Source organism: Pinus tabuliformis, chromosome 6, assembly GCF_031772625.1.
Source record: "Pinus tabuliformis cultivar Carrire ecotype Pingquan chromosome 6, CPIR1, whole genome shotgun sequence".
In the NCBI taxonomy this organism is placed as follows: Eukaryota; Viridiplantae; Streptophyta; class Pinopsida; order Pinales; family Pinaceae; genus Pinus; species Pinus tabuliformis.
The window spans coordinates 662,549,610-662,572,971 of NC_142292.1; the positions used below are offsets into that span (position 1 = coordinate 662,549,610).

Here is a 23,362-nt window from a genome sequence, read left to right on the forward strand (position 1 = left end):
GAGCTCATAGTCCCTAACATATCTATACAACCCAACTCCTCTCATATTCTCAATTATAAGAGAATATTTACAATAAACCACACACTCAGATTTTTCTCTTAAAATGTACATAATTTATAAAATAATTAAGGAAAACATCACCCCTTAAATCAACCAAATAAACAATGACATTTGAGCAAGATGCTCCTGCATCAGCAGACCCTATATTTAATGTCTCGCCTAACAAGAGCAATAGCCACGGTTTATGAAATGGCTGCCCTAAGCATCCCCCCTTACTCCATCAATATCCTTCCCTTATATTAGTGCCATAAAGACTCCATTAAGCACTAGTAGGATATGGTGTTGGTTTAAGAGTGTTGATTGTGAAAATTCCACAAGAGGAACCCCTACTGCAGCAAACTGATGTTACTTCTCCTACTTGTTAATCCATTCAAGTTATTTACTGTGTTCTATGGTAAATATCGAAGTAAATACTACTGCAGCCTTCACTTAATTAAATTATAAGCGGAAACAAGACACTGAGCAAGAAAGAAAATACAACACAATAGACAACGTTGTTTTTGGACAAATGTCCCTGGAAAAACCCAATGCAGGAAAATCAGTGCAACAGCTCTGACGGTTTATTATTATTAAGCAGTAGTTTTGAATACAACTCTAGATGCCCTTCCGGCAATCCAGTTACATAGAAAAAGACACTGGTAGAAAACTTAGTGAGATTACCTCACTTCACCAGGCAAATCTGTCTGATCCGGCAACTGAACTGACTATCCCAGGCTACAACTTCGCTGCCCTTTTGCAGTAACTGCGTGGAGCTCTCTGAGGGTTTGCGTTAGCTCTACACTGGGTCTCCCTACCTCCTAGAGCTTTGACATCAACCCTCCCAGTTGATCTGGCAACTCCGTAGCAATTTCGAACTTCTGCTAGAAGGCAACTCTACCTCTGCGTTGGCCCTTCTAGCTCTACGTCAAGCTCTACGTGGGCCCTCCTAGCCCAGCGTAATTCCTTCCTGGTCTGCGCTGCTTTCACTAGTGTTTCTCTGCCACTTTGCTGAGTATTCGAGGTCCCGAAGAAGATACTCCAACCCCAACTATCCCTGCCCCTCAACTGCAAGAAATCTCCTCAATCGAATTTTCCTCCTAAGAACTTCTCACTTTAGAAAATCGATTTCTTGATCTCTCTTAGTGTATTTTCCAAATGACCCTGTTGACCACTACCGGTCAACTGCCCACAGCAGTACACCCCCTTTTCTTTGCAAAAAGGGTAGCGCTTGATCGACATGTCCGTGCCATTCTACAGTCATCGACAGCTTGATCAATTTATGTTGTAAACCCAGTCTGCATGTATAAATTGTAAATAATCTTAGCAGATATGAGTCATGTATGTAAATTGCCTAGGTGGACCTAATTTTCTAAGTGATAATCGACGTTCCGGAAGGTTTTTTGTCTCACCGATCCATGATCGGCAGAGTTTTCCTTCAGCCTAACCCCAAAGCCGGAATGGATTTTGTCATTAGAATCTTAGGAGAATCCTAGTGTGTTAATCTGCTAGATTATAGTTGTGTCGCAGAACTGGGTGGTTTATGAGGGTCTATGTCAAATGGGTTTTCCCCCTTGGGGATGTAAAATTGTAAAAGTCATGATGTAAAGTGTCTTGAGGGTTAAGAAATGTTTTAATCCCCTCATAAGTCCTAAGTCCTAGGTCCTAGGTGATTTTTCCAAAAGCTAAGTTCGAGGATCCATTTAAAATAAATTAAAAAAATTAAAAAAAATAAAAATATATATATATAAAGTAAAAAACCTAAAAATAATAAAATAATAATATTTTGAGTAAATAAATTTTTTAATACATTAAAAAATTCGACGGATGAGATTAAGAGATATCTTGATCCTCATCGACAGTCGAGATCATTTTTGACGTAGATCACTCGAACTAGCTGTTGGGAATTTTTCCTTTAAATAGGGTGCTAAGGGTCATTTGAGATCATTCGATCTTGGAGTCTTGCGCTGAAGAAGCTCTCTTGTAAACTTTTTTTGGTGCTAATAAAGAAAGACTTTGGGGTTAAAATCTTGCTGGTGTTACTCTCTGGAAGTGCTGTGAGCTATTTTATTTTCTGCATATTTTGATTTTCAGCCATTAGTAACAGCTTATTATAGAGTATTGTTGAGCACAGGTATCTTGTTCACTTGCTAGGGTTTGAATGGTATTAGGTTTTCTGAAGTAATGGCAGGTATCTCCATTGCTTTTTGAGATCTAGTATTATTTTTTCTCTCTTTATTGATGGTTGAAGTGAGCTGTGCAGGAAACCCTTATTGAAGAAGATCAGCGGGCGTTTGGGGAAGTTCTCGGCTGAACCAGCCAACTCCCGCAAGCATTTTCTTGCAGAGCCCAGCTAGTTTTGATCCTGGGTTAATCATTTAGTTTGTTTTCTGATTTGCATGAGAGATTTCCTAAGTATTTTCACAGTAAATCTGAAGTTCTAAAATATTATTGATGATAACTGACAAATCTGGCTGTTGTAGAGCTATAATTTTGAAATTTTGGACCGGTTTGTAGGGTTTCATTTTAAATCTTTGCATATACTTTCCGGATTTTTGTTTTCCATTTGCAGGTCTGAGATAAAATTCTGGTGGAAAATTGAGTTTTGCAGGGTTGCTGTCTCGCTGTCCAAGGGTTTTCAGATTTGGAAAATTTTTTACATCGGTTTCATTAATAATCAGTTTCTTAATCCCCTGGTTATCCAATCTGCAAACCTGCGTGATCTTTCTTTTTCTTACACGCTGCTGCTACATCCATCCTGTCCGCAGTCAAGAAACATGTACATCAAAACACATATAAGGGCCAGTGTGTATCCTCTGCCATTTGGTATCAGACATTCCAGTTCCAGCAACAAATGAAAATTTCAATTCCAAATTTTTTGAGGTAAATATAATGTGCGTAAGTGCTGGTTCCATTGGCGTCTGACTTCATTCACGGGCCAGGTAAATTTTATAACTAAGTCTGCCTGCGTTTTTGGTTTCAGACTTTGGCTTTTTTTAAATCTTTAGCGCAGGTCCAGCTTTCATTGTCGTTTTATTTCATATGCGTGTCCATTTCCATGCACTCACTCCCCTCTCCATCCGTCACTACTGCTAACCCGCTCCATAGTGTTTGCCATAGACAAAACGACGCTGCTTATCCTCCTCCCGCGTCCATCAGCCGTCCAGCAAATCGCACCTCCATTCCGCTGTCCCCTGCATAGTTACGCCATCAAAACCGTCGGATCAGCATTTCTCTCACTTCGGCCCTGCTCCATCCCGTAGCCTCTCCTCCACGCGTTTTTTTTTTTTTCAACCGCGGCCGTTTCGACTGTCTCCATCGCTTAGCAAGTCGCATCCGCAGGTCCGTCGAGCTCTTCCTGCCCGTCAAGCACGCTGCCATCGACCTGTACGCACATCGAATTTTTGATTTACATAGCTTACGTTTAAATTTCGTTCAGATTATGTTTTGTGTTAGGCTAGGGTTAGCGTAATTCTCTTTTGGTTTCGTTTCAAGCGTTGAAATTTCCAATTAGATCTTAGATTCGTAGTTTAAAATTAAATTATTTATGTTTTGATTTCATTCATGCCTTTTTTATTTTTATTTCAGTGGTAGATTTTTATATATTTAATCTTCATTTAGAATTAGTCTTTTATCTTTTCCGGTTTTAGCCTTGGACATATTTAAAGATTAACCTTTTGAGATTTAAATTTAGTTTTTTTTTTTTTTTTTTTATATAGTTTAGTTAAGTTTTATTTTATTTTATAAAAAAATAAAAATATAAAAACAAAAATATTTGAAAGTCAATAAAAAATATATAAGATATAAAAAGTTCCTTTTTCCTAGAATTTGGATTTTTGATTTAATCTTTAGTTTTCTTTGAAAAAATCATAAAATCATTTTTGGAAGTATTTTGCCAGTTTGAATCTTAGCCCAGGAATCTGTTACTTTTTATCTCTTTCCCTGAGGCTAAATTTTTGATGTGGGGTTAATGTTTATCATTTTTCATGTGGTTAAATATGCTTGAATGATCATTTAAAGATTAGCTATATGAATGTGATCTCTGGTTAACTTTTGAAATTGCGTGGTTGTTTAAAGCATTTATCTTTCGAAATTTTTTTAATCGCTGGAATATCGTTATTGAGCTTTAATCGCTGAATCATTATAAGAACATTGTGGTTTTACTGGATATCTTGCATCGTTCAAGTTATTTGATGATAAATGATTGTTGTACATGGTTTATATTTCTACAACATCTAGTAAGTAATCGTTTAAACATCAAACCCATAAGGCACTGGTCTGTTAACTCAATAAAATCTATTTAGTGCTTGCTCCTTCGTGTCTCCCAACCCAACTGGTTCACAGTTGGTTTTCATCATCTCATAGGGTCTACCCCCCTTAGCCGCGGGAGACAGGCTTAAACGGAGAGATCGGGGATCAGGGTGATAGCCCCCGGTCTGAGCGTTGTCGTGACAATCTGTGCGACAACATTTTTTGGCGCTGTTGCCGGGGATAGATTTTTTCTGTCCTTGGTGCTTTCATTTCTAGCTTTTTCGTGTTTCACTTCTTGTTCAGGTGGCGACTCCACTTCATATATTATCTTCAAGAGTGTATACTAGAAGACATCCAAGCAATCTGTGCAATCCTACCCCTGATCCTGAAAAGGTCCTCAGGGTACGATTACACAAACTCCCTTCTCGTACACTTCTTGTTAACCTTGGACAAGAAGCCCTCTCTGATATCCATTTGCTTTTTAATAGTCAGGTTAGGCACAGCAGCATGGATATGTATGCCCCTTGCAATTTTTCTAACATTCCAGGGTATCCCAATGCCATTCCATCAGTTGGGATAGATAAATTGCCTAACTTTCAGGGAGATAATGCTATTAGTGCAAATTCGCATCTAAGAGACTTTAGTATATGGATGGCTAAATATGCAAGGTCTCCTGATTTCGATCATGAAGATGTTAGAATGACTCTTTTCATTTTAACTTTGGGGGGTGATGCTCATGAATGGTTTACTGAAAAACCCCAGAATTCATTTGATTCCTTAGAATCGATCATTAATGCATTTAAAGAAAAATATGGAGATAAGAGAGAAGGAAGACACCTCGTAAAAGCTATTAGCCTAATAAAAAAGAGAGAGGATGAAACTGTTGAAGAATTTAATAAAAGGTTTAATGGTATTGTTAGAGAATTACCTCAAGACTATAAACCTACAGACAAAACTCTCCAAGATTTTTACATTGATGCCTTTAGTCCTGAGCCATCTTATGAATTAAGGCGTGCTAAACTTAATGATTATAGAGATTGCCAAGCCTTAGCTATAGAGCTTGAAAAGGACAAGGCCGCATCTGGGAAGTCTGAGATCCCAGGTTTTGATAGGGCTGCTACGAAACTAAAGGAACCTAAAGGAAAAGCAGTTCAAGAACCTGAAAGTGAGCTTGTTCTCAAATTGCTTCAAAAAATTGAAACCATGGAAATTAATCATAATAAGGAGATAACCACTTTGCAGAATAGGTTGATCCAAATGGAAAGAGTGCAAACGCAGAATTTTCAACCTCGAAATAATAATAATAGAAATAACAATTGGCAAAGAAGGGTCAATCTAGTGAGCAGAGACCTCATAATCCGCTAACTAATTTGGTTGATAATGCTCCTCCTTACTGTCGAGTTTGTGATGCTCTTCATGAAGAGGCCACTTGTCCCATCGTTAGAAGAATTTTAGATAATGGAATGTTTGGAACAGGTGATCAAATAAATGTAGTAGGCAGCAAGTTTCCTTTGTCTATGGATGATTGGATAGAGGTCAAGGAAAAGAGTCGTGATGTTGTGAATCCTTCATCAGCTTTTAGTATAAATAACCTTGAAAATGAAGATGATATTTTGGCTAGGTTATATGGTGAAAAACCCTCTCCCGAGCAAATCTTGGAAATTGCTAGAGATAAGGGTTTGACCTATCAGAGAAGGGATAAAGATCAAAGCGGGAATCAAATTCCCCCTCGAACTTTTAACCCTGGTGTAAACTCTGGAATAGATGTCGATTTGGGAAGTTGGTTTAACAATGCAAAAATCTGGGTTCCTGTCTCCAAGATTGCTAAAATCCCTTCCCAAAGAGACAAGTTACTAAAAGCGATTCAAGGTCCTCAAGTCAATACTTCTCAACAGAAGACTCGGGAAGTTGACTATCATGATGCTCCCATATATCTGCAAAGCTTAGATGCTGATAACAAAGATCACCAGCCTTTCTTTATCACCTTATTAGTTAATGGGTATAAATTGAATAATTGCATGTTGGATTCTGGTGCATCAGCTTGTGTTATGACTAAAAGGGTCATGGAACAGCTTAACTTAAGAGTTTCTAGACCCTACTATAACATATGCGCCATGGATTCTAAAGAAATCGAAGTACATGGTTTAATCAAAGATTTGCAAGTTCATCTTTCAGTTTACCCAGACATCATGGTTGTCATGGATATTGTTGTTGTGGATGTGCCTGATGCCTGGGGTATGTTGTTATCTAGAAAGTGGGCCTCTGATCTAGGAGGAAGTATTCAAATGAATTGGTCATATGCTATGATTCCTTCTCCTAGGGGTGATGGTTTTGTAAGACTAAATAGAGAGCCTGAAAGAAAATTTCATGTTGAAGATCCTAAGAGACCTCACAATGAAATAATCAAAGAGCAATCTGACATTGGGAACTATGCCATCATGTCTAATTTTATAATTCCTCCCGATGATAAGATTAGGGATCTCAAGGGTAAAGTTTGGTATATGTACTTCGATGGTGCAGCGTCTAGGCATGGTAAAGGTGCTGGAATAGTGCTTAAATCTCCCCTTGGTCACATTTTCAAGTTTGCCTATCGATTAGAATTTGAAGCAACCAACAATGTCGCTGAATATGAGGCTATATTGTTGGGGCTTGAGTTGGCCAAGTCTTTGAAGGTTAAATTGCTTAGCATTAAGGGGGATTCTGATTTAGTTATCATGCAGCTTAAAAATAAATTCACATGCAGAAATCAAAGATTAAGAAATTATCGAAATGCTGTGTGGGATACTATGGAGCATTTTGATGCCCTTGACCTCGAAGCAATTCCAAGAGAGCAAAATAGTTTGGCAGATGAACTTGCCGTAGCTGCTACTACTTTCCAGTTATCTGATGAGTTAATTAAAGATAAGATCAAGATGGAAGTAATATTCAGACCATCTATTCTAGATAACTCAGAGCATTGGCAGGTCTTCAATGATGAAAAGCAAGTCATTCGTTTTCTTAATAGTTTGGATGAGTTTGAGGATTTCTGGATAGTTTCTGAGGAGGATGGATCTTTAAATCATGAGCATATCATAAATCCTACTCCTAGGAATGTGGTTGCCTTAGAGCAACATTTTGATCGGCATGATGACACGAAGCTGAGAGAAGAAAATAAGATGGACCCAGGCGAATATCTTGAGATAAACATTGGTACTTCTGAAAACCCAAAGATCATTAAAATTAGTAGAGGTACTAGTGTGGAGGAAAGAAAAAGGTTAATTGATTTACTTCGCGAATATCGAGATATTTTAGCTTTTTCTTATGATGAATTAAAGGGCTATAGGGAAGATGTCATGGAACATACTATCCCCTTAAAAGATGAAAATGCTAAACCCTTTCGTCAGGACTCAGAAACTTAGGCAAATTAATCCTAAATTAGCCCCCTTGGTTCAGAAAGAACATGCGAAAATGCTTGCAGCAGGGATTATCGCTCAAACAAGGCATTCGACATGGTGTTCGAATCTGGTGATTGTTAGGAAAAAGAATGGTACGATAAGGCTGTGTGTCGATTTTCGAAACCTCAATCTAGCATGCAAGAAAGATAATTACCCTTTGCCAAACATGGAGACTTTGTTGCAAAGAGTAACCGGTTCTGGAATGATGTCGCTGCTAGATGGTTTTTCTGGGTACAATCAGGTATGGGTTAAGAAGGAAGATCGTCATAAAACCACGTTCACCACACCATGGGGTACCTTTGAATACATCAGAATGCCTTTTGGATTAACAAACGCTGGGGCTACATTCCAAAGGGCTATGGATTATGCCTTCAAAGGGTTAATCGGGAAATTTATTGAAATTTACCAAGATGATCTTACTGTTTTCTCCAATGTTGCACGAAGCGGAAGCGCGGAGCGCGGAAGCGTCATTTTCCAAAAATCTAGGAAGCGAAGCGTCCGCGGAAGTGTCTGCTATATATATATATATTTTTTTATATTTTTTTGCATTTATACTCAAAACAAACATCCCAAATACCAAATTAATTGTAGAAGACATGAAAACATGCATATTTTTGCATAAATCAAGATAGATATGGCATCCATGATTCCATTGTAGTTACTAGTATGTACAACAATCATCTATATTCTAGCTATTACAAACATACATCAAATTTTTAAGCATATTATAAAACATAAAACATTTAAGCATATTATAAAACATAAAACATAGAGCATATTATGATTTATCTAGCAAGTGAGCAACTGTAGGCGTCTGTGCATTAAAATTGATAAATTTCTTGCTTAAATTGTAGTTAGTAAATTTTAGAACAAATTCGAAATTTAATTTGGATATTATATTCTGTTTTGGGCATTACATGAATTTAGCAATTCAATTGTAAAATTAAATGGGAAAATTTTGATTTAAGCATTACATAATATCATCGAAACTCTGAAGTGCCTTGATCGAATTTCTATGTATGTGATGCAAAGTCCTTATCCTTGTAATATCATTGTTATGCGTCAAGACTTTGACAGTGAAACCTTCTCACCGAACCCTTATCATTGAGACTGTGTTAGGTACCAAGATCTTCTTATTGTGATGAAAACTTTCTCACTGTTGTGATACCAAATTTGTATCACTGTAGTTATACCAAAATCTATTGATGACTGTTCTTACTGTTGACTCTTGAGGCACCAAGACTGTGGTAGCACAAAACCTTTAATCTGCATTACCTTACTGTGGTACCCAAATTTTATTTCAGAGATAATTCGAGTTTCTGTGACTGCATCGAAACTGTGATAGGAATAACAAGGTAGCATCGAAACTGTGATAGGAATAACATTGAGTCACTGTAATACATAACAGAACTGTCTCCATTGCAATCCGCATTCTCAAAAACCAGGAAGCGCATTAAAATTTTGGAATCGCGCTTCGGAAAAAATGGAATCGCGCTTCCTAGGGCGCTTCCGGAACGCTTCCGTACGGGACGCGATTCCGGCCTAGGATCCGGGGGGGGCGCTTCCTGCAACACTGGTTTTCTCTAAAGATGGTATCAGTCATGTAAATCATCTTAGGTAGGTTTTCGATAGATGTAGAGAATACGGGATTTCTTTGAATCCAGCTAAGTCTGTTTTTGGAGTAACGGAAGGGAAATTACTCGGCCATATCATTTCTAAGGAGGGAATCAAGATTGATCCTAAAAGAATTGAAGCAATCCAAAAGATTCCTCTCCCTCATAATCTTAAATCCCTTCAGTCTTTCCTCGGAAAGATAAATTTTATTAGAAGGTTTATTCCAAATTACGCAGAAATAGCTAAGCCTATTCAAAATCTTCTAAAGAAAGATGCAAAATTTGTTTGGCAAGAAGACGGCAAAAAGGCTTTCCAAGAAATCAAATGTGCTATCGCAAGAGCTCCTGTCTTAGTTAGTCCCGATTATTCCAAGGATTTCATGATTTTTTCTTTCGCTTCCGAAGATACCATTGCTGGTGTCCTGCTTCAAAAGAATAAAGATGGTCACGAGCAGCCTATTGCTTTCATGAGTAGAGCACTTCAAAATTCCGAATTGAAGTACAATACCATGGAAAAGCAGGCTTATGCCCTGGTCAAGTCTCTTAAGCACTTTAAAACTTATGTGGGTTATTCTAAAATCATTGCTTTCGTCCCACATTCTGCTGTTAAGGATATATTAACTCAAACCGATTGCTTAGGGACTCGCGCTAGGTGGGTTACTAAAATACAAGAGTATGATTTAGAAATCAGACCCACCAAGCTGGTCAAAGGCCAAGGTTTAGCTCAGATGTTAACTGAAGGTAACGAAAAGACTCTTGGTTTGTTCTGTCTTAGCGATCTATCTTCGCCGGAACTGCAAAGATTAGCAGAGCATGAGTGGTACAAGGACATAGTTTATTACTTGATGAATCTTGCATGTCCTAACCATTTAGTTGCTCATAAGAGAAGGGCTCTTAGACTAAAAGCCACTAAGTATTGCCTTATGAAGGATGGCCTTGGGTGGAGAAATCCTGAGGGCATAGTGCTTAGGTGTGTTGATGACGTTGAGTCCAAGAAATTAATCTCTAAGTTTCATTTAGGATTTTGGGGTGGTCATTATGCTGCTAGAACTACTGCCCACAAAATCCTGAGAGCTGGCTATTATTGGCCTTCAATTTTTTCTGATGTGCATAAATTTGTTAGAGCCTGTCAAGCCTATCAGCTATTCACTGGGAAACAGAAGCTTGCTGCCCTACCTCTACAACCTGTCATTGTAGAGGCACCTTTTCAGCATTAGGGTCTGGACTTCATAAGGAAGTTCCATGAAAATTCTAGCAATGGCTACTCATGGATTTTGACTGCTACGGATTATTTTACTAAATGGGTTGAAGCCATTCCTTCTAAGAATGCCACTGAAAAGGTTATTATGGATTTCATTGAAAATAACATCATTACTAGATTTGGTGTCCCCGCTAAGATTACTGCTGACAATGCCAAAGCTTTTAGTTCCTTAGAGTTTTCATCTTTTTGTTTCAAGTATGGCATTGTCTTATCTCATTCGTCAAATTACTATCCTCAGGGTAATGGTCTGGTTGAATCAAGTAACAAGAATCTCATAACCATTATCAAGAAGATAGTAGGAGATAATAAGAGATCATGGGACAGCAAAATCAAGTATGCTTTATGGGCAGATAGAATCACTAAGAAGAAAGCTACTGGTAAATCTCCTTTTGAATTAGTTTATGGCTTGGATGTAACTTTACCTGTGCACCTCAAATTGCCAGCTTATCAGCTCCTCCAGAATTTTTCTACTAATAAAGATGTTGTTCAGAATAGAATAGATCAGATTGTGGAGTTAGATGAAGCTCGTAGGACAGCTTTTGATGCTATATGTAAAAATCAATCTAACATTAAGAAAAGCTTTGATAAATTCTCTCGATCTAGATCTTTGCAGGTGGGAGATATGGTATTGCTTTCGGACCGCAAGAATGAGAAACCAGGAAAACATAAGAAGTTTGACAGTTTGTGGCTGGGACCTTACATCATTCGAGATATAGCTGGACCAAACTCATTCCACTTGAGCAGACTGGATGGCGAACCACTTGATCTACCAGCGAATGGCCAAATGCTCAAGTTGTTCTTCAAAGATGATATCTGATGCCATAGGGCATCCTTTGTATTGTATTTCTATCCCTACTCCTTGTCATTTCAACATTTCATTTATGCTTTAGATTAGATTTACTTTTCATAGTTAAAGAGCTTCTATCTTTTATGTGCTTAAATGTTATATGATGATTTTTGAATGGACGCTACTTATTTCTGTTGTGTGTTGCGTGGATGCAGATTCTGGATTCTCACATTCCTACAGTGCAACAACGTGTCCCCAAGTAGAGCCAGATGTTGACCACTACCGGTCAACTACCCACAGCAGTACACCCCCTTTTCTTTGCAAAAAGGGTAGCGCTTGATCGACATGTCCGTGCCATTCTACAGTCATCAACAGCTTGATCAATTTATGTTGTAAACCCAGTCTGCATGTATAAATTGTAAATAATCTTAGCAGATACGAGTCATGTATGTAAATTGCCTAGGTGGACCTAATTTTTTAACTGATAATCTACATTCCGGAAGGTTTTTCGTCTCACCGATCCATGATCGGCAGAGTTTTCCTTCAGCCTAACCCCAAAGCCGGAATGGATTTTGTCATTAGAATCTTAGGAGAATCCTAGTGTGTTAATCTGCTAGATTATAGTTGTGTCGTAGAACTGGGTGGTTTATGAGGGTCTATGTCAAATGGGTTTTCCCCCTTTGGGATGTAAAGTTGTAAAAGTAATGATGTAAAGTGTCTTGAGAGTTAAGAAATGTTTTAATCCCCTCATAAGTCCTAAGTCCTAGGTCCTAGGTGATTTTTCCAAAAGCTAAGTTCGAGGATCCATTTAAAATAAATTTAAAAAATTAAAAAATTAAAAAATATATATATATAAAGTAAAAAACCTAAAAATAATAAAATAATAATATTTTGAGTAAATAAAGTTTTTAATACATTAAAAAATTTGACGGATGAGATTAAGAGATATCTTAATCCTCATCGACGGTCGAGATCATTTTGACGTGGATCACTCGAACTAGCTGTTGGGAATTTTTCCTTTAAATAGGGTGCTAGGGGTCATTTGAGATCATTCGATCTTGGAGTCTTGTGCTGAAGAAGCTCTCTTGTAAACTTTTTCTGGTGCTAATAAAGAAAGACTTTGGGGTTAAAATCTTGCTGGTGTTACTCTCTGGAAGTGCTGTGAGCTATTTTATTTTCTGCATATTTTGATTTTCAACCATTAGTAACAGCTTATTATAGAGTATTGTTGAGCACAGGTATCTTGTTCACTTGTTAGGGTTTGAATGGTATTAGGTTTTCTGAAGTAATGGTAGGTATCTCCATTGCTTTTTGAGATCTAGTATTATTTTTTCTCTCTTTATTGATGGTTGAAGTGAGCTGTGCAGGAAACCCTTATTGAAGAAGATCAACGGGCGTTTGGGGAAGTTCTTGGCTGAACCAGCCAACTCCTGCAAGCATTTTCTTGCAGAGCCCAGCTAGTTTTGATCCTGGGTTAATCATTTAGTTTGTTTTCTGATTTGCATGAGAGATTTCCTAAGTATTTTCACAGTAAATCTGAAGTTCTAAAATATTATTGATGATAACTGACAAATCTGGCTGTTGTAGAGCTATAAATTTGAAATTTTGGACCGGTTTGTAGGGTTTCATTTTAAATCTTTGCATATACTTTCCGGATTTTTGTTTTCCATTTGCAGGTCTAAGATAAAATTCTGGTGGAAAATTGAGTTTTGCAGGGTTGCTGTCTCGTTGTCCAAGGGTTTTCAGATTTGGAAAAAATTTTATATCGGTTTCATTAATAATCAGTTTCTTAATCCCCTGGTTATCCAATCTGCAAACCTGCGTGATCTTTCTTTTTCTTACACGCTGCTGCTACATCCATCCTGTCCGCAGTCAAGAAACCTGTACATCAAAACGCATATAAGGGCCAGCGTGTATCCTCCGCCATTTGGTATCAGACGTTCCAGTTCCAGCAACAAATGAAAATTTCGATTCCAAATTTTTTGAGGTAAATATAATGTGCGTAAGTGTTGATTCCATTGGCATCTAACTTCATTCACGGGCCAGGTAAATTTTATAACTAAGTCTGCCTGCGTTTTTGGTTTCAGACTTTGGCTTTTTTTAAATCTTTAGCGCAGGTCCAGCTTTCATTGTCGTTTTATTTCATATGCGTGTCCATTTCCACGCACTCACTCCCCTCTCCGTCCGTCACTACTACTAACCCGCTCCATAGTGTTTGCGATAGCCAAAACGACGCTGCTTATCCTCCTCCCGCGTCCATCAGCCGTCCAGTAAATCGCACCTCCATTCCGCTGTCCCTTGCACAGTTACGCCATCAAAACCGCCAGATCAGCATTTCTCTCACTTCGGCCCTGCTCCATCCCGTAGCCTCTCCTCCACGCGTTTTTTTTTTTTTCAACCGCCGCCGTTTCAACTGTCTCCATCGCTCAGCAAGTCGCATCTGCAGGTCCGTCGAGCTCTTCCTGCCCGTCAAGCACGCTGCCATCGACCTGTACGCACATCGAATTTTTGATTTACATAGCTTACGTTTAACTTTCGTTCAGATTATGTTTTGTGTTAGGCTAGGGTTAGCGTAATTCTCTTTTGGTTTCGTTTCGAGCGTTGAAATTTCCAATTAGATCTTAGATTCGTAGTTTAAAATTAAATTATTTATGTTTTGATTTCATTCATGCCTTTTTTATTTTTGTTTCAATGGTAGATTTTTATATATTTAATCTTCATTTAGAATTAGTCTTTTATCTTTTTCGATTTTAGCCTTGGACATATTTAAAGATTAACCTTTTGAGTTTTAAATTTAGTTTTTTTTTTCTTTTTTTTTTTTTTCCTTTTTTTTTATAGTTCAGTTAAGTTTTATTTTATTTTATTTGATAAAAAAATAAAAATACAAAAATATTTGAAAATCAATAAAAAATATATAAGATATAAAAAGTTCCTTTTTCCTAGAATTTGGATTTTTGATTTAATCTTTAGTTTTCTTTGAAAAAATCATAAAATCATTTTTGGAAGTATTTTGGCAGTTTGAATCTTAGCCCAGGAATCTATTAACTTTTATCTCTTTCCCTGAGGCTAAATTTTTGATGTGGGGTTAATGTTTATCATTTTTCATGTGGTTAAATATGCTTGAATGATCATTTAAAGATTAGCTATATGAATGTGATCTCTGGTTAACTTTTGAAATTGCGTGGTTGTTTAAAGCATTTATCTTTCGAAAAAATTTTAATCGCTGGAATATCGTTATTGAGCTTTAATCGCTGAATCATTATAAGAACATTGTGGTTTTACTGGATATCTTGCATCGTTCAAGTTATTTGATGATAAATGATTGTTGTACATGGTTTATATTTCTACAACATCTAGTAAGTAATCGTTTAAACATCAAACCCATAAGGCACTGGTCTGTTAACTCAATAAAATCTATTTGGTGCTTGCTCCTTCATGTCTCCCAACCCAACTGGTTCACAGTTGGTTTTCATCATCTCATAAGGTCTACCCCCCTTAGCCACGGGAGACAGGCTTAAACGGAGAGATCGGGGATCAGGGTGACAGCCCCCGGTCTGAGCGTTGTCGTGACAATCTGTGCGACAACAGACCCTCAAGCCTCTTCTTATATCTTCTTGTTGGACAACCAACGACCTATATTAACTTCTAATCAAAGGCTCGGATCGTTTTGACTTTATCTTTGTCTTTTTCTAGAAGTTACACCCACAATTAGATTAATACCCATTAATATTTTAATTTTCCTAAGTTTAGACTTAGGAACTCCATTAAAAATATTAATTATTTTAATAAAATCATCTCTGGGTGGAATTTAACAAAACGGTTTCCAGGTTCTTCAAAATGCATGTGCCCAAGCCTCCCTACAAAATTTGAGGCCTAGAGCACATCTGATACTACCCCAAATCAACACTCCCTCTTAGCGAGGAATGTGCTCTACCAATATACTATTGTTGCATACTACTCTGAATCTAAAGCATCGTCCTCTACACTGCTGATGTCTGACATGTTGTCCACCAACTACTGCGCTACTGCTGCAATTGTACTGTTGCCTTTGACACTGCCACTGCCAATGCTACATTTGTACTACAACTCCCTCTCAAATGTTGCATCTGCTATACTTCTAGCACTGTCCCTGCTAACATTGCATCCGTACTACAACTCAGTTGCTGAAAGAAGCAACATAAAAACATCCAAAATTACTGAATTAACTGTGTTCAGTATGATACCGCGTGAATGTTGGATCCTGACTGCTACTAGTCTCTACGTTGACCCTCTGAATCTATTGTTTTGCTGCTGACCTTTGCTTTGTGCCATCTGCACTGCTGTCAACTCTTCTCTGTGCCGCTTAGACTCTGGCGCTCCTAGCCACTGCAACTATCTCCCTGACACTCCTCAGCACCATCCGACACTAGTCCATCCTGCTACTACTAATCTGGGCTCCCATAGGAAGGTATTGATCTGAGAGGTGGACTCCTTAAGGATCCTGCCCATCTGCAGCTCTTTCAAACAACTCCAAATCAGCCCACCTCCCTCCTGGAGGTATCTCGGCTATCATGGTGAACTCCTCTTGTTCCATCTTTGCGACTGCAACCTTAGGATCATGCTTCTCATCCTTGTCCTTTTTCTTCAAAGGACACTGAGATGCATAGTGGTCGATCTCGCCACATCTGAAACACTTCACCTTGGAGATGTCCTTCTTTGGTCTCTATTGCCCCTGTTGCCTTTTCGATGCAAGGGCTGCATTATCCTCCTCCTTGGGCTTCGACTCATTGTTGTTGTTGCTTCCGTCAAGTTTGACCTTGACCAGGTCTCTCCATAGCTCCTCTTGTTTTAGAGCTGCCCACATCTCATCCCAATTAGGCAATGCTGTTATGCCCAAGATAATTTGGACAAAAACTTGCCACTCATCTAAGACAAAATTGAGGGATAGTCTAACTAACTCTGAATCCTGAGGTGTATGCCCCGCAGCAAACAACTCATCACAGGTTTCCTTCAGCTTCATGAGGAATGGATCCACATGCTCTCCCTTCTGCATCTGAGCAGATCTCAGCTTCTGCTGCTCAGAAGATCCCTGATATAACATGGCCAAAGCATCCCACATCTCCTTAGCAGTTGCCCTGCTAGCAACGTGAAACACCACGTGATCCTTGACTCCATCCAGAATCATCTTCTTGACCTTTGCCATCTCATCCTTGTACTTTTCATCGAATCTGCATCCGCAGGTTCAACCACCACACTGTCGACGTACGTCTTGAGGGCATGATTATCTAGAAGGAAAGACATTCTAGCCTTCCAAATGGCGTAGTTGGATGCTCCGTCCAACCTATCCTAATCCCTCAAGCCATTGGTTGCCATATCTGCCAAAAATGTCGAAAATTACCTCTGCTTCTCACTGTTGTTGCTCAGCCAATGAGAAAACGGACTTCTCGGCGGGAAGTCTGCTAAGGAAAAGTTCCCTCAAGGTGCTTCTCTTCCTTCTTCTGACGTTTTTCAGCCCAGCAAATGGCCTGCTGAAAATCTGCGTCCCACCAACTCTCTCACGTTGAGGCTTCAACGCTGCTCCCTCTGCCCCTACAAAAATTCGAACTGGAAGTCCTTCTATCCGTCAGCTCACTCGAAGAGAGACTACCTCGAAATCTGCACTTCCGGCTTGGAACTGCGTCAGCTTTCTGGGGGTTTTGAACTGCTGCCTCCTGCAGCTTTTTTGAACTCCCTTCTTCTGCTAAGCGTTGGATCTACCAGCTCTGTTGTTCTTGCTTCACCTGCAGCTTTGATACCATGTGAAAATTCCACAAGAGGAACCCCTACTGCAGCAAACCTATGTTGCACGGGTTCCCGAACCTAGGGGTGGGGTTCTCGAACCCGTCCTGGGTTCCTGTCCCTAAGTACCAGATTCGGTCTCAGAAGAACCCATAAGAACCGGGTTCTTCTATGAAGAACCAGGTTCTCCAAAAAAAAATGGGTTATTTTCCTTTAACGGGTTCTTTGGGTTCTTCGGTTTGGGTTCTTTGGGTTCTTCATAAAAAAATTATATTCAAAATTTAATTTTCAAATATTTTTTTATTGAAATTTAAAAAATAAAATTTAAAAATTAATAATATGATATTTATTATAATTTATTAACAAATGTCAAAAACTTAAAAGTTAAAACCTAAACTTTTAACTAACCCATAGTCATCGAATTTCATTTTTGTTTTTGGTTCAGCTGTTCCGTTTACCCATTTCCGGCAGCAGTGCTTCACCTTCAGACAGACAGAGCACCAATGGCATTAGGCGTTAGGTGTTTGACTGTTCCATCACCAGCAGTTGACTGTGCAGAGGACGCTGTTTGCGCAGGGGAGACATCGGGCAGTTTGAGGTGAGGTTTGCGCAGGGCAGAGAGCCGAAATGTTGTTGTTCAGGTGTATATCTTCATCTTAGAAAGTTAGATGCCAAAGACTTGCACCTAGTCTTGCTCACTGAGGTATGCTACAATTGTGTGCTGGCCAGATTACAAGGACTTTCACCCAGTCTTGATTTTAGCAATCAAATATTTAAAATTTTACTTCCATATGAAGATGGGGAGCGTGTGCACTTGGTTTTGAATCAAAAATTCCTACATATTACAGTCATCCTAGGCTCCACCAAGGCAGCCTTCATGATTTTTTCACAAAATTATTTTACAGCCCTTAGGCTCAATCAGCTAACTAAACAGAATCACAACAAATGACTGAAATCCTTTCAGCACCAGCATCAATAAAGTGACCTTTCAGAATTTTAAATTCGAGTCCCTCCTCTGAACTCTTGCTGAGATAGGAATCCACCCTTCATTAATGTAGCTTTAGAAAGTTGATCTGGCTTTATGTTGAACTCTCTATAAATTTGATTAGAGGAAAGCTCATAAAAAATGGTTTTTGCATCCAGAATTTAATTCATGATTGACTAACAGCATGTTTTCAATTCTTCATTTGTTGTTTGCCTTATATGTTATGAGCCTTTTTGCTACTGCTGTTTTCAGAAGAAGCTATGCATACAAGTCAGCTCTATTATTTGTACCTTGCCCATGTGTATATTTCAAATAAATATAATGTGTAGATTTAAAAAAAAATAATATCCCCTGCCCTACACATACCTTAGGTTCATTGTCATAGTCAATGTTCAGTCCTTTCAGGATTATTCGAGTCTTTTCTGATAGAGGCCTCCAGCTTCCCTTCAGAAATATTCTGATTTTGTGGGCTACTTGTGCAGGAGTAATGGCAAAATCATGCAATTCCTTGAAATCCAAATCCCTCGTATTACTAAGCAAGGCAAACTTGCAAAGCATTGAAAGGCTTTTTCTGATTTATCTGTCATCTATGAATAAAAACAATCTTCCAAAGATGCATCAAGTATTTAAGATTTGTAAATCTTGATTCTTGATTCAAAATGCTAGCCTAGAACAAGTTTCCAAACTAAAAACTTTTGATTATTGAACCCAGTCATCGTCATGATAAACATCTGAACTTACTGCTAGGGGGCAGCTTGACGGATATTAGACAATGCATTGGAGCCCTATCAGTGCTTGACTCTGTGGCAGATACTTTTTGCGGATACTTCTTGCTCCTCGTCCTACACCTTGTTATGCTGTCTTACGGACTTGTAGTTGATCTCTTGGACTCTGTCCTCTTTCTTCTTCTTTGATGGAAAATTTAGTGCATGTTTCCTTCTTTGATCTTCTTGTTTTTTGCTTTATGTTTTTGGGGTTTCTTATGGCATCCCTACATATTTAACATCATTGGCTGTACTTTTTAGTTCCAGAGTCATATCTTTTGGTCATTTGCTGGACATTCATAAAATTTTCCTATCTAATTTTATCTTGCTGCCCAAGTAAATAGAATTTTTGCAAGCTCTATCTACAAAATTCAGGTATTGTTAACTGCTACAGACATGCGGTTGTAGACTAAAAAAGTGGAAAGCAGGATCACCCAATGTTACTTGGGAGCGGGAGCGGAAGCGGGAGCGGGAGCGACCATTTTCAGAAGCTCCCTGTTTGGGAGCGAATCCCGGAGCGATTTTTTAAAAATATATATATTTTTTATATTTTTTAATTTTTGATACATATATGTCAACAAAAACATGTAGAATGATGAAATAGACATAAAAAACATAAAAAAACATAAATTGATCATTGAACCATATCAGATCAATCATCTAGAAATTATAATCGTCATCAACCTTAGTAAAATTAAAATACATATTACAACTGCAAAATATTGAGTCTTATAAATCATGATTCATCAAATTCAATATTAAAGTTTCAACTTCAAGCTTTCAGAATTGAAAATTCAATAACATTTATCATCATTGATCACCAAAGTAACAAGTTGTACTTGTAAGCCAAGTTTAACCATTACAAGAAGTAATATCGAAGATATTTCTAAGTCCTGACTCCTAACTTCTAACTGTTAACATGATATGAAATGTTAAAAATTTATAAAATGAAACATGAATAATGAGATGAAATGAAACAACTTTAGTGACTAGTCTTTCACAAAGCATCATATTCATAATTCACAATCATTACCAATGAGTTATAATTGCCAAGGCCCAACTTCAAACTTCAAATTTTCATTGTCCCAGTGATATAATGTTTACAAAAAATATCATAATGTCATAATGATATGAAAGAGTCAAGAGTCAAGAGTCAAGGACTCAAAACTCAACACTGAACAGTTATGAAAACTAAAGTGACAAGTCTAATAGAAACTAAAAAAGACAAGTAAACTGTAAATCTACAAGTGGCCCTTGCCACGAGAGTCTCCAGGAGTATAAGTAGGTCGTGGTGGTCTTCTAGGAGTCTCTCGCCCAGACCGACGACCAGAACTAGAGCCTCCACGCGAGGGTGCCGATGGAGGTGGCGACAACAATGGAACAAGACTCGGGCCCCGAGAACTGCTACTGGATGGTGGAGGTGGAGGTGCCATGGCTGCTGCAGCTGCTTCAGCTTCATCCCGTACAAGCTCCTCTTCTAGTTCTTCCATATGTACAATGCCATCCTCCAAATTGTCGTCCTCAGGGTGATTGTCCCAAATTTTATATGTGGGATCTTCATTAGCCCGATCACAGTAATGGCTCAACAACCTCAAGTTGTAGTGCACATAAACCAAGCTTTCTGCTCGGTTTTCGTTGAGCCTGTTTCTTTTCACATTATGTATATAACTGTAGGTGCTCCAACACCTCTCTGCAGAAGAAGAATTTACAACCTGTGAAAGAACTTTTATTGCCAATTTTCGCAAAAGTCCGTGGCTGCCATATGTTTCCCACCATGTGAGAGAATCAAATTTATCTTTGTCATCCATTGCATGGAAGTTACCATACAAACCACTGCCAGTGAAGTATCTGCCTATTTCAAGGCGCACAGCTGCACATTCCTCCCTGTCAGGCACCAACTTTTCTAATGCTTCCAGATATCCTCTAGTTACCTCTCGATCTAAATGGGGTTTGGTCCTAACACCACCCCCTGCTGCAGGTTTGCCCAACCAAGAATCTGAGTAGTATTTTGGCGTAAGGATATACGCCAAGCAATGTAGTGGAAGGTTAAGCCTATTCCACCGTTCACACACACAATCGTGAATCAGTTTGTACAAGTCGGGATCTTTGTTATGAACAATGTCTTTTATTTCCCCAACATGGTATCCATTTGCTCATACACCTCGCCAATCACTGGTTTGTCTATATCTGCAAACCGAATCATGTTATAAATTGGCTTGGTGAAATCCAATACCTGTCTCACAGTTGTCCAAAACTGCCCATCAAGAGCGGCCTCCTCCACCGTTTCAAAACCTGCAATGTCAGCTACATTTGTAGCCCTTTCCTTTAACACCTGCCAATGTGGACTTGATACCATGCTAGCTAATGCCTCTCTTACCTTCAAAAGGCGCCTGAAGGTGAGGTAATAGCTACCAAATCTAGTCCTCGCAATCTTCAGCAACTCCAATCTCGAGTGACTGCGGAAAAGGCCATGGGTATTGCTATGATTTGTAATAAATTTTATCATTTTTTTTCCTTTCTTGTACAAATCACCAATCCATCGGTATTGTTCATTTTTGTTTTTGACAATATCATGCAACAGAAGGTTCAATGTGTGAACCAAACATCCAGACCAAAATATGTTCGGGTATTTATCCTCAATAATTGCTCCTGCTGCCTTACAATTAGGAGCATTATCAGTGATGACTTGGATGACATTGTATGGGCCAATACGCTCAATTGTTTCAAGCAATGCTTCTGCAATGTTGATAGCGGTCTTGAACTTGTCTGAGTAATCATGTGCAGCTAGAAAGATGGGACCACTAACAGACACAGCAAGAACACTTATCAATGGCTTGCCTTTTACATTTGTCCATCCATCAGATACAATGGACACCCCATTGTCAGTCCAAGAACTTGTCATTTTATTCAAAGAATGTGATATTTTTGCTTTTTCATGATCAAGGCCAACAATTCTTGCCTTGTCATACCCAGGGCTCTTGTATCCTTTAGGGGCATCATTTATGGCAGAAACCATTTCGTGCCAATAAGGTGAGCGTAGAACATTGAATGGTATCCCACATGCATAGAGGAACCTGTAAACTTTTGAATCCACATCATTCCTACACCCCTCATCAAGGAAATCTGATATGGTTCTACGGCGTAAAGATGATGACCCTGTGCCTCCATGTCCATATCCACTGCCTTGGGAGGATGCTGAAGGAGTTCTTTGTGAGCTTGGTTCAAAGAAACCCCTTGATCTTTTTGCTCTGTATTGGGCGTCCTCCTCTTCCTTTATGTATTTGGCTCTATCTGCTGTTGACACCTTGTCACAAGTTTTGATTCCTATTTGTTTCTCTCCATCCCATGGCCTTTTCCCGCAGAGGTGTCTTCTAGCACGGGTGTATGAGCCTGTGTAGTCAGTGTTGCAATGGGGGCAATGAAATTTAGTGGTTCCACCCCCTCTCCCTGTTTCAGCCCTGTGAACATATTTCCACAATGGAGTTTGGTCTTGTTTAGTTTTTTGACCCTCATGTTCACCCTCCTCCACATCCTCCTCACTGGGGTTTTCACCCATTTGACTTCCTCCGGCTTCTTCATCCACCTCTTCAGTTTCAGGCCCCCTCCGTTTCCTACTCTCCACCACCATAATAACCAGAAAGGGGACCAGGAAGAGGAAAATGCCAATAAAAATCCTCAGGTCCATCGTGTTTGATGTTTGTAGGGTTTGAGTCTTGAATCTGCAAATTAATTTAGTTTATTGGGATTAATTCATTTAATTTATTAATTTAATTTAAATTAATGATCTTTAAACTCAAACAGGTAAATGAAACTAACCAAATTAACTACCTAACCAGCTAAACTAACTAAATGATTAAGTTACTTACCTCTGCAAGCTTCCTCCTCGCTCCTCAGCTCTGGCTCCTTGCTCCTCAGCTCTTGCTCCTTGCTCCTTTGCTCTTGCTCAACTCTCAATCTCAAGCTCAATGAAGTTGAAATGAGTTTTTTTTGGCCCATTGGGCTTATAAACACAAAAAAATTAGTTAAATTTTTTTGATTTTTCGGGTCCGGCGGAATTTTTTTCCGCCGAACCGCTCCCGGCCGGTTAAAAATCGCTCCCGAAGTGTTTTTTAATGCCCGGGAGCGATCAGGGAGCGATCGCTCCCCGATCGCTCCCGGGCATTAAAAAGCGCTCCGGGAGCTCGGGAGCGATCGCTCCCTGAAACGCTCCCTATCAGAGCAGGGAGCGTAAATTTTTTTAAGGGAGCGCACTCCCGAGCCGCTCCGGCCCGGAGCGCGCTTCGGGAGCGGGTTCGAGGGGGGGGGGGGGGCGCTCCCCGCAACACTGGGATCACCATATTGACTATACAGCTTAAGTACCATATGAACACTCACCAATGATGCCCAAGCATATTTAACATGGAACTCCCTTTGCATGAATGATGAAATAGGCTATCTTTCATTTTGAAGAGACATTCTCAATGTACAGCAATAC

General features: G+C 39.0%; 1 protein-coding gene across 5 annotated transcripts in view; it reads right to left on the reverse strand.

Annotated features, from left to right (window-relative positions):
- LOC149260348 (Aldolase-type TIM barrel family protein) overlaps window positions 1–23,362 on the reverse strand; it is a 321,369-nt gene that overhangs the window by 39,658 nt on the left and 258,349 nt on the right. Inside the window, exons 8-9 of one of the 5 annotated variants that reach the window (XR_016258208.1) lie at window positions 18,866–19,115; window positions 18,503–18,631 (exon numbers count right to left, since the gene is read on the reverse strand). The exons of the other annotated variants lie outside the window; for them this stretch is intronic. The gene's annotated coding sequence lies outside the window, so the exon portion shown is untranslated. Of the gene's footprint in view, window positions 1–18,502; window positions 18,632–18,865; window positions 19,116–23,362 lie in introns of those variants that run through there. 5 annotated transcript variants of the gene reach the window in all.